At 41.6% G+C, this 9178-nt stretch overlaps 1 protein-coding gene across 4 annotated transcripts in view; it reads right to left on the reverse strand.

Moving 5' to 3' along the window:
* Sorcs1 (sortilin related VPS10 domain containing receptor 1) overlaps nucleotides 1-9178 on the reverse strand; it is a 540204-nt gene that overhangs the window by 176217 nt on the left and 354809 nt on the right. The gene's annotated exons all lie outside the window — the stretch shown is intronic.

The following is a 9178-nucleotide window of genomic DNA, read 5'->3' on the forward strand; positions in this document are numbered from 1 at the left end:
CTTCTTGATGTCATCATACTTAGCAGGTTTCTCCAGGCGGCATGTCAGATCCACAACTGATACATTGGAGGTAGGAACATGGAAGGCCATGCCAGTGAGCCTCCCATTCAGCTCTGGGATGACCTTGCCCACAGCCTTAGCAGCTCCAGTGGATGCAGGGATGATGTTCTGGGCAGCCCCACGGCCATCAAGCCACAGCTTTCCAGAGGGGCCATCCACAGTCTTCTGAGTGGCTGTGGTGGCATGGACCATGGTCATGAGCCCTTCCACGATGCCAAAGTTGTCATGGATAACAACTGGGGCGCTAAGCAGTTGGTGGTGCAGGATGCATTGCTGACAATCTTGAGCGAGTTCTATTTGTTGCTCATTTAAATGAGTATGAAAACATTCACACATAAGGAGTATCTTTTTTTATTTTTATTTTATGTATTCACCATTGCTCTCTTCAGACACACCAGAAGAGGATATCAGATCTCATTGCAGATGGTTGTGAGCCACCATGTGGTTGCTGGGACTTGAACTCAGGACCTCTGGAAGAGCAGTCAGTGCTCCTAACCACTGAGCCATCTCTCCAGCCCAAGGAGTATCTTATGGATGCCTTTCCATTACTCTCTCCGTTTTCCTTTCTAAAAGCTGTAAGGCAATTCTGTCTCACGGCCATTCTTTACTCTCTGGTCATGTTGCTTGCTAAAGTTGATTCTAACCCCAGGTATAACTAGGGGCATGCTACCTAATCAGACCCATAAGATTAAATTCCAGGAGTTTGGGTGGACTGAGCTTTTTATTAGGAGACATAAGCTGTCCAATGGGTACTTCGAAGACAGAGACTGCAATGTATGCAGGGGAGGATGGGGCTGACAGAGAGAGAACATGATCTGATCCATTTAATAAGCCTGTTGATCTCAAGGAATATACAGTTAGACCCTCTGTTGTTTCAGACCCATGAATAAACATCTGTTGTTTTATTACTTATGCGGGCTGAATTTTTTTATTGTATCTTGACAGTCTTGATCAATTTATACAATTAATGCAAATGCTTAATGAGCCCCAAACGCAGTCAACATACAACAATGGATTTGTTGTCTATTGTCTAAGATTGGCAAAGGATGTCAATCATACTTATTACCCTGTACGATGGGAAGCAGTGAGACTATTGATGTCACTTAGTACACAGTGTACAGCTTCTCTATCCCCTTCTCCTGTTGACTCTTAGGAATAAGCTCAAGTTCTCAGGTTTGAATGGTAAGTGCTTTTACCCATTGATCCATATCATTGACCTAAAGGGTAATTTTCAACAGCTCCAAATTGTCATGTTAGTTTATCATAGAAACTTGACAACCACTTTTCAGCTAAACCTGTTACAGGCAATTCACGTATGTTAACAAATGTTACAAAGTAAGGTCAAACAAATTTTCAGTTAAGTGGAATATTCTTAAGATTATTTTTTAAAACTTAGTGAATTGTTTGATCTTTTGTAATAAGAACTATTCTCCAGTGTTTAAATCCCAAAACTTTACTCAGGCACCAAACCAAATTTTTCAACCTTTTAAAACTCATCAGGCTATGGACAGAAATACAGTTTCAAGGCATTTGGATTCAATGCCTCCAACTCTATGATGCTCTTCCATGTGCAATGCATGAACTCAACTCTTTTTAAATTATTAGACGAAAATGAAGAATATACAATTTTACAAACTTAACAATATTCAATCTTCTCTTTTGTGGAATAAAGATGGAAAACACATTTTTTTTTTAATTATAAGGTTGATTGTTAGTACCACAAGCAAAGCATAAAGCCAGGTAAATTTAAGTTTCAGGGCTTTAAAGTGGTTGTTCTGGTGGATAACTTATACAGCTTTTCTCTTTCATTAAAATGGGACAACAGCTACTACCTCACAACAGTATCATGATCAAAGGCCATTGTTTACTGGATGCCTAAACCATTACAGTTACTTAAATACAAAGCTAGGTACTTAAATACAAAGCTATTCCTGGCATTGAGATGATACTCCAATTTCCCATCTGTATTTTTCCCTACTGAGAATCCATCCTTCCTTTAATACAGAACCTTTAAGAGTTTTTTTTTTTTTCATTAAGAGTCATAATGGCTATGAATCATGTCATTTCATTGAATCCAGTTGAGTTCCCAGGGGAAATAACCGACCTTCATGAATAGTAAATATCTCACCTTCTATGTCTATAATTATAGACAGGCCATTTTTGATCTCTGAAAACAGAGAACATTTGGGGCAGCTGATAGAACTACTAAACTATTAGACCATAAGCCCAAAGATGAGAGTCTATTCTGTGTTCCAAAGTGGAGAAACCCATTCTAAGACTAAAACCAACACCTGTGAAATGGACACAACATATACAAAGTCAGCCCATTGGGATGATTTTGTTACTGATAGTCAGTGGGCTCTGCATGTAATTCTCAGGGATACACACATGACTTCACTTCCCACAACCCTTTTCGTAGTTGATGGTAAAGCTTGCACTCACAGTATCCCTAAGGCTCTTACCCATCAACTGTCTTCCCAAAATGACATGGACTTCTCACATAGGAAAGGACATATTTATGACTGTCCTCAGTTAAATACGAAGAAAGGCTAATCCATTAAAAGCAACATTGTGCTTAGGACATGTTTTATGTGAGGTCTTAAATCACTTCTAGAAGGAATATAAAGTCTTCAGATGAAAGTGGCTATTTATAGTAGTTATGACAGTATTGATAGCAACCACTAGTTAAGGAAAGAATAAGATGTTGCATCCCATAATTATTTACAATTGGCATTGATTGCTTCCAGGGGTGGTGTGACTATTGCCTCTCACAGATATTTCTCAAGAGAGCTTGATGATGTGGAAAACCTATGATTTTATCTTCATGTTCCGCATCCCTGTGGAAAGTGCTATGTTATTACCCATGGTCATTTAATGATTCAATTTAACACTGAAGGAAACCACCTGAGAGCTAGTCACACCCTCCTAGTAGGCTGGTGCAGCAGTGATTAAAGGACTTTTCTTTTAATTAAAGCTGGATGAAAACTCCTCAACAGTTTCATGGTTTCTATGTAATTTGAAGTAACTAGTTTCCAGGAGTGAATATAATAACACATGTTGCTTTGATTGGCAGATTTCTTGCTGGGCTCAGGAAGTGGCTCAGGGTCAGAACACAGACCATGTGGCCATATACCAAGAGATTTCTACCGTAGCTGTGGTGCTGTACATCTCACAGGATGCTGGGCCCTCTCTGCCCAAGCGATGCCAGGCAAGCTGAAACTCATATGGGCCAAATGCCAAATATATTTGGAAAGATACAAAGACAGACACAACAGCCAAGAGACCTTTGAACTGTAACTACTCATCTGTCTAAGGCATTAGATTTCCAGTTCTAGTGTGAGCAGCAGAGGCAATAGCATCCATGCATGGAGTAGAAATGGACTTTGGAGACACCCTTCACTGAAAAAATGACCATTTTACTTTCCACCTCTGTGGCCTTGGTCTCATTACTTAACCATTCTTTGTCTTAGACTTCTCCTGTTAATGATGCTAATGAGTAGCTTCCCTCAGAAAAATTATTATAAGAATTAAAGAGCTTTAACTTTAAATAGTACTTTCACACTGCTAAGTCTTGATTGGGAAAGATGTGGTGTCATGTTCACAATAGAAAAAACAATACAATTCTACTGATTTTATACAATGGACAGATAAACTAGATTTCACAAACAGTGTGCAGTGCTTTCAAAAGGTGATGATTTTTTGACATTTTGTAGATTTAGATATCTACTTCTAAAATGAAACCCTTCTTCAAAGTATTGATAAGAAAGAAAGAGTTATCATGAGTGACAGGGGAATGAGGTCTGCCATGCTTACAATAATGCCACATGAAAATAAGAGTGTATGTAAGTTTGAAAATACAGAGCACTAAGTATCGGTTACCTGGACATACCTTCAGCTTTACATGCTTCCTTGTCTAACCTTTTTGTAATGCTTTTCCTTATTTCTATTGTTAAGGAACAAACTGATACAAAACAAAAGCCCTCCTGTCTAGTCTCCTGAATTCTACTGTGTACACTCTAGTGCTACAGTCTATGTACATATACCTGCAGCCCTTGGTAAATCTGATTTATGGGTATTCAGATCCTTTATAGATGTTCCATTGGCAAATACCACTAACCATCTCCATGATAAAGTGGGAGGATTATACTTTTTAAAAATATGTATCTGAGTTTTTTCTATATACATAAAAATACACATACACAGCAACAATAATAGCAATAACAATAGCAACAAAAACTAACAAACTAACAAAACAGGACAGAAAATAGTGGATGAGGAAATTGACTTTTCTTTTTAAAAAGAGACATTATAATTTTTAGATAAAATAGATAAAAATGACAGTAGCTCATGAATGTGGGAGAAAGTAAAATATCATCCTGAGTGATGTAACTCAGACCTAAAAGGACATATATGGTATGTACTCACTAATAAGTAGATATTAGCTCCAAAGGTATAGAATACCCAGGATACAGTCCACAGAACTCAGGAAGGTTAATAAGCCTAAGAGCCCAAGTAAGGATGCCTCGATCCTACTTGGTAGGAAAACGGAAAGCAATCACAGGGAGGGGGGAGGGAGGGACCAGGGTCGGAGAGGGTAAAGGGAAGGGAATCAGGGAACAAGATCAGGTATTGGGGTGGGATCAGTACTAAAACCCTGAGGGTTAGCATAAAGAATGGAAACAGGCAACTTCAGGAGGTGGGGGGAGCCTCTAGAAGGTACCAGAGACCTGGGAGGTGAGAGACTCTCAGGACTCAAATGGAGGCACCTTGAAGTGCTCTACAGTGGGGAGGGGTAATTTGTAGAGTCCACCTCTGGTGGAAGGACAGGACACCAAGTGTGGGATGGGGCTGCCATCCCACAGTCAAAAGACCTGACCCAGAACTGTTCCTGCCTAAAGAAACTGCAGGGACAAAGATGGAGAAGAGCCTGAGAAAGAAGATGTTCACTGACAGGCCCAAATTGAGATCCAGCTCAAGGGGAGGCCGCGGGGCTTGACACTGTTACTGATGATGTGCTATGCTTTCAGAAAGGAGCCTGGCATGACTGCCCTCCGAGAGACCCAAGAAGCAGCTGAAAGAATCAGATGCAGATACTAGCACCCAACCAATGGATGGAAGTCAGGGACCCCTGTGGTTGAATTGGGGATAAGCTGGGAGAAGATGAGGAGGAAGGAGGGTGGCCCCATGGGAAGACTAACAGTCTCAACTGACCTAGACCTCCGAGATCACTCAGACACTGAGCCAACAACCAGGTAGCACACACCAGCTGATATGAGACCCCTGACACATACACAGCAGAGGACTACCTGGTCTGGTCTCAATGACAGGGCACCTAACACTTGAGAGACTTGAGGCCCCAGGAAGTGGAGGCATCTGATGGGGTGTGGGTGGGGAGCTGGGAACATCCTCAAGGAGATGCATGCGGGGAGGAGGCAGTATGGGATGGGGAGCAGTTGGAGAGCGGATAGAGGGGATGAAGACTGGAGGTAAAAAAGGATTAAAGAATAAATAAATAAATTTTAAAAAGAAGTATTAATAAAAAGAGCAAGGGAGAAGACTCATCTGCTAAGAGTTGCTCTCCCCAGAAGACATGGCAGAGTTCCCAGCACCCACACGGTGGCTAACAACCATCTGTAATTCCAATTCTGAGGATATTTGATGACCTTTTCTAGCCTCTGCAAGCACTGTATACACAGATACAAAATGCAGGCAAAGCACCTCTACATATACAATAAAAATAAATAAATCCTTAAGCGTGCTGACCCCAGTGGAGACTGAAGAGGATACAGAGCGGATCCCCAGACCTGAGAGAGTTCAACTTGGTTTTTGAAAGGGTATTCCCAACATGACCAGCAGCAGGTGAAGCAGAACCAGGCTTCAGGCAACCAGTCAGTCAGCAGTGACTCATTATTATAATTGGGGCTGGAGTTATCTTCCATGATACAAGAGTACATGCCAGGCCAGGAGGAAGACCTGAACTCAAGCACCGAGCACCTGTGTGAAAAGCCATGGATGTCTGCACCCTCAGCAGTGTGTGTGTGTGTGTGTGTGTGTGTGTGTGTGCCTGTGTGTCTGTGTGTTTGTGTGTGTGCCTGTGTGTGTCTGTGTGTATGTGTGTGTGTCTATGTGTGTGTGTGTGTGTGTCTGTGTGAGTGTTTGTGTGTGTGCCTGTGTGTGTCTGTGTGTGTGTGTGTCTGTGTGTGTGTGCGTGTGTCTGTGTGTGTGTGTGTCTGTGTGTGTGTGTGTGTATATCCAGGTAGAGGTCAGAGACAGGAGGATTTGTGAGGCTTGCTGGCTGCCAGCCTAGCTCCAGGTTCACTGAGAAATACTCTCTCAAGAAAATAAGGCAGAGTGGTAGAGCAGACATGCCACTTGATATCCTAGTATGCACACTCCTACACATACACACACACACACACACACACACACACACACACACACACACACACGGGAACACATCGCAGAAATAAAACAATAAAAGGTAAGAGGAAGAAGATGATGAGGAGGGCGACCCTGTAGGAGGACCAGCAGTCTCAACTAACCTGGACCCCCAAAATCTCTCAGATGCTGCACCACCAACCAGGCAGCATACACCACCACCACTCCCCAACACACATACAGCAGAGGACTGCTGGGTCTGGTTTCAGTAAAAGAAGATGCGAGGTCAAGAGACTGGAGGCCCCAGGGAGTTTAGAGATCTGGTTGGGTGGCGTGGGGGGGATGGGGATATCCTCGGGAAGATGAGGTGGGGAGGAGATATGAGATGTGGGAGGGGCTAAAATCTGGAGTGTAAATAAATAAATAAATAAATAAATAAAAGACAAAGAAAAGAAAAGAAAAGAAAAATAAGTGGTCTCACTCTACATTGACATTTCTAGATCACTTGTCTGAACTTTTTCAGGTCTCTCTCTCTCTCTCCTCACCTTGTCTTTGTCCTCTTCCTTCTTCTTCCTCTTTCTCCCTCCTCCTCCTCCTTCTCTCTTTGAGACACTATTCTACTGTAGCTGCTCTAGCATGAAACTTATAATGATCAGCTTCCTTAGTGTTCCAAGTACAGACACGTAGCACCATACGAAGTTTATCAGCACTGAGGACTGAACTCAGGGCATTGTGTACGCTAAGCAAACAGACTAACTGAGCCAAAACTCCAGCCTCTATATGAGTTTTGTAAAACATCCCTAGGGCTGAGCCTTGGTATTAGATAGCTAATTGGGGGACTCAACTCTGGGGAACACTCGTCTCCCTTACTACCAAGTGACACTAAGTGGACTCAGCAAGTTGCGTTTATATATGCACTTATATAATAATTAAAGTAAAAAGCCATGGTGCAATAAATTTAAGGGAGGGTGGGGTATCTTAGGAGGAGTTTGAGGGAGAAGAGGGCAGCCATGTAAATACTCTATGCATGTATGAATTTCTTTTTTTTTTTTAAAGAAAGGAAATTTCTCTAACAAAGCTCACTAACTTTCAAAACCCACAGGGAATTTAACAAAGTATTTGAAATTATGAAGTGCAAGAGCTTGATGTGGTGGGACCCATATATAATTCCAGTGCCTAGATGGTAGAGGCAGGAGGATCTTGAGTTCAAGGCTAGCCACATATACATAAGGATTATGAGGCCACTCTGACTTTCAGGAGACCTTATCTAACCAAATAAACAAAGACACACACATACCCACACACACATTGCACACACAAAGCAACAGGTAAACACGTGCTTCTCTTTGAGGTAATTGAGAAGCAGTGATGGAAGCAGAGAGACAGTGGGCAGCAGGAATCAATCAGCAGGGGTCCCTCCACCCTGCTGTTCGACATGATTTAGGAAGGGACTTCAAGATGATAATAGACACTTTCACAGCCTTTGTTGCAGAGCTCATTGGCTCTGGAGTGCCACTGTCCTGGTGATTCTGGATTGTTTAAATACGGAGTCCATAGAGTCCCCTGGACGCTAGTTTCCTTAACTCTATTACAGAAGCAAAAGCCTGGAGCCAGGCTGGGTGTCTCTTCTACGGGCAGTTCGGGATGAACTAGAGTTTGCTCTCCTAGGTGAGGATACACATTCTAACACTTTCACTAAATAAAATATCAAAACTGCACTAGATTGTTCCAGACCTTGCTTTTACATTTCTTGGATTTGGGGTTGGAAACACAAAAGCCAAAATGAACTTTTGTCACTTGGTTGATTTTCAAATTGAGTTGCCTATGGTCATGGAGGAGTTTACCTACTACAGAATTAGGAGCATGGTGAGTAAAAAAAGATTAAAGAATAAATCAATAAATTTTACTTTTGCTATATTTCTGTTCTGTATGTATGCTTCTGCCTCTTCCTTCCTCTCTATTATTACTTTTCCAAATGGATAATGCTCTATAACATATAGTTTAGTATTTATGTTCAGTAGATGTTATTATTTGTCTCTCTGTGAATTCTTATAGTAAGCTTATTTGTAACCATTTAAAATGAGGGTACATGCATAATTGCAGCACATCATAAAAACAGGTATAGGACAGTGTCTGTCGTAACACTCATGCAAATGTAAATGCCTCTGTCATCTATATCTATACTGATAGGTTATGGGCTGTGTGTTTATGTTCCTCTCGACATAAAAAATAAAGGCCTAAAGTGAAGTGATTGCGTTTGGAGTTGGGCCTTTGGAAGATGTCTCAGTTTATAAGAGGTCATGAAAGTGAGATTACTATGGCTTAATTTGTGTCCTTGTGACAATGAGAAGAGAGACTGGATCCTTTCTTTTTTCTACAATGACACAGCCATTTTCAGGTCAGGAGGAGAGTCCACACCAGCAAGTTAATCTGACGGTACCTTCTTCTTGACCTTCCCAGTTTTCAGGATCTCACATAGACACATCAGCTGTTTAGACTACCAGTCCATAGCATCCTGTCACAACAGCATGAGCAGAGCATGACCCTATGCCTACATGGCTTTGACAAGTCACAGAACACAGCTGGCATGTGAAGGGAGAGAATAGGGGTATGAGTTGTATCCAATAAGATAGGAAGAAGGCCTAGAAGGCTTGGCATAAAGGAGGACAAGATCTGCTGATAAACTAGTTAAGACCTCCTTCTTTATACTGAAATCCTTTATTTGAATATGTAACATTAT

This window comes from Mastomys coucha, unplaced genomic scaffold (genome assembly GCF_008632895.1).
Source record: "Mastomys coucha isolate ucsf_1 unplaced genomic scaffold, UCSF_Mcou_1 pScaffold21, whole genome shotgun sequence".
NCBI lineage: Eukaryota > Metazoa > Chordata > Mammalia > Rodentia > Muridae > Mastomys > Mastomys coucha.